The 3122-nt window shown below is 40.1% G+C and overlaps 1 non-coding gene across 1 annotated transcript; it reads right to left on the bottom strand.

The window, feature by feature from the left end:
• Positions 1 to 933: 933 nt before the first annotated feature.
• LOC148572131 (small nucleolar RNA R71) lies at positions 934 to 1041 on the bottom strand. The gene has a single exon (XR_015880455.1). It is a non-coding gene; the product is annotated as a small nucleolar RNA R71 (small nucleolar RNA).
• Between the last annotated feature and the right edge of the window lie 2081 nt (positions 1042 to 3122).

A 3122-nucleotide genomic window follows, 5' to 3' on the forward strand; every position in this document is an offset into this window, starting at 1 on the left:
TCTAACTTCCTAACTTTTTATCTTTTCAAAATTTGTTTCAACTAACTAACTAACTTTTTGTTTGTTTCTTATCTTTTTCAAAACCACCTAACTAACTCTCTCTCTCTCTAATTTTCGAAAATATCCTCCCCTTTTTCAAAAATTTCTTTTTAATTAACTAATTATTTTAACTTTTGATTTTAAAAAAAAAAATTTGAAAAAAAAATTACTAACCTTTTTCAAAAACTATTTTCGAAAATCACTAACTCTTTTTTCAAAAATAATTTTCAAAAATTCTCTTCTCTCTCATCTCCTTCTATTTGTTTATTCATCTACTAACATCTCTCCCTCACTCACAAAAAAAAAAAAAAGAGGATCTCTATTATTATTATTTTTCTGTGCCCTCTTCTTTGTCATATGAGCAGGAGCAAGGACAAGAATATTCTTGTTGAAGCAGATCCAGAACCTGAAAGGACTCTGAAGAGGAAACTAAGAGAAGCTGAATTACAACAAACCAGCAAGCACCTGTCAGAAATTATCAAACAGGAAAAGAAGATGGCAGCTGAAAATAATAATAATAATGCAAGGAGGATGCTTGGTGACTTTACTGCACCTAATTCCAATTTACATGGAAGAAGCATCTCCATTTCTGCCATTGGAGCAAACAACTTTGTGCTGAAACCTCAGCTAGTTTCTCTGATGCAGCAAAACTGCAAGTTTCATGGACTTCCATCTGAAGATCCTTTTCAGTTCTTAACTGAATTCTTGCAGATATGTGATACTGTAAAGACTAATGGAGTAGATCCTGAAGTCTACAGGCTCATGCTTTTCCCTTTTGCTGTAAGAGACAGAGCTAGAATATGGTTGGATTCTCAACCTAAAGACAGCCTGAACTCTTGGGATAAGCTGGTCAAGGCTTTCTTAGCCAAGTTCTTTCCTCCTCAAAAGCTGAGTAAGCTTAGAGTGGATGTTCAAACCTTCAGACAAAAGGAAGGTGAATCCCTCTATGAAGCTTGGGAGAGATACAAAGGACTGACCAAAAAGTGTCCTTCTGACATGCTTTCAGAATGGACCATCCTGAACATATTCTATGATGGTCTGTCTGACTTAGCTAAGATGTCATTGGATACCTCTGCAGGTGGATCCATTCACCTAAAGAAAACGCCTGCAGAAGCTCAAGAACTCATTGATATGGTTGCTAATAACCAGTTCATGTACACTTCTGAAAGGAATCCTGTGAGTAATGGGACGCCTATGAAGAATGGAGTTCTTGAAATTGATACTCTGAATGCCATATTGGCTCAGAACAAAATATTGACTCAGCAAGTCAATATGATTTCTCAGAGTCTGAATAGAATGCAAGCTGCATCCAACAGTACTCAAGAGGCACCTTCTGAAGAAGAATCCTATGATCCTGAGAACCCTGCAATAGCAGAGGTAAATTACTTAGGTGAACCTTATGGAAACTCCTATAACTCATCATGGAGAAATCATCCAAATTTCTCATGGAAGGATCAACAAAAGCCTCAACAAGGCTTTAATAATGGGGGAAGAAACAGGTTTAGCAATAGCAAGCCTTTTCCATCATTAACTCAGCAACAGACAGAGAACTCTGAACAAAATACTTCTAATTTAGCAAACTTAGTCTCTGATCTGTCTAAGGCCACTATAAGTTTCATGAATGAAAAAGGTCTTCCATTAGAAATTTGGAAGCACAAGTGGGCCAGCTGAGTAAAAGGATCACTGAAATCCCTCCTAGTACTCTCCCAAGCAATACAGAAGAAAATCCAAAAGGAGAGTGCAAGGCCATTGACATAACCAAAATGGCCGAACCCAATGAGGGAGAGGAGGACGTGAATCCCAAGGAGGAAGACCTCCTGGGACGTCCAGTAACCAATAAGGAGCTTCCCTCTGAGGAACCAAAGGACTCTGAGGCTCATCTAGAGACTATAGAGATTCCATTGAACCTCCTTATGCCCTTCATGAGCTCTGATGAGTATTCCTCTTTTGAAGAGAATGAGGATGTTACTGAAGAGCAAACTGCCAAGTTTCTTGGTGCAATCATGAAGCTGAATGCCAAATTATTTGGCATTGATACTTGGGAAGTTGAACCTCCCTTGTTCATCAATGAACTAAGTGATCTGGATCAACTAACATTGCCTCAGAAGAGACAGGATCCTGGAAAGTTCATAATACCATGTACCATAGGCACCATGATCTTTAAGGCTCTGTGTGACCTTGGTTTAGGAATAAACCTCATGCCCCTCTCTGTAATAGAGAAACTGGGAATCTATGGGGTGCAAGCTACTAAAATCTCATTAGAGATGGCAGACAATTCAAGAAAACAGGCTTATGGACAAGTAGAGGACGTGTTGGTAAAGGTTGAAGGCCTTTACATCCCTGCTGATTTCATAGTCCTGGATACTGGAAAGGAAGAGGATGAATTCATCATTCTAGGAAGACCTTTCCTGGCCACAGCAAGAGCTGTGATTGATGTTGACAGAGGTGAACTAGTCCTTCAATGGAATGAGGACTCCCTTGTGTTTAAAACTCAAGGATCTCCCTCTGCAACCATGGAGAGGAAGCATGAAAAGCTTCTCTCAAAGCAGAGTCAACCCAAGCCCCCACAGTCAAACTCTAAGTTTGGTGTTGGGAGGCCACAACCAAACTCTAAGTTTGGTGTTGAACTCCCATATCCAAACTCTAAGTTTGGTGTTGGAGAGTTTCAACAATGCTCTGAACATCTGTGAGGCTCCATGAGAGCCCACTGTCAAGCTATTGACATTAAAGAAGCGCTTGTTGGGAGGCAACCCAATGTTTATTTATCTAATTTTGTTTTTGTTTTTCATGTTTTATTAGGTTCATGATCATGTGGAGTCACAAAATAAATATAAAAATTGGAAACGGAATCAAAAACAGCAGAAGAAAAATCACACCCTGGAGGAAGCACCTGCCTGGCGTTCAACGCCAGAACAGAGCATGGTTCTGGCGCTGAACGCCCAAAATGGGCAACATCCTGGCGCTGAACGCCCAGAACAAGCATGGTTCTGGCGTTCAACGCCAGAAATGGCAACAAATGGGCGTTGAACGCCCAGAGTTGTGTGCAAAGGCATTTTACATGCCTAATGGGTGCAGGGATGTAA

This window comes from Arachis ipaensis, chromosome B3, assembly GCF_059453495.1.
Source record: "Arachis ipaensis isolate K30076 ecotype BB chromosome B3, ASM5945349v1, whole genome shotgun sequence".
Classification (NCBI taxonomy): Eukaryota; Viridiplantae; Streptophyta; class Magnoliopsida; order Fabales; family Fabaceae; genus Arachis; species Arachis ipaensis.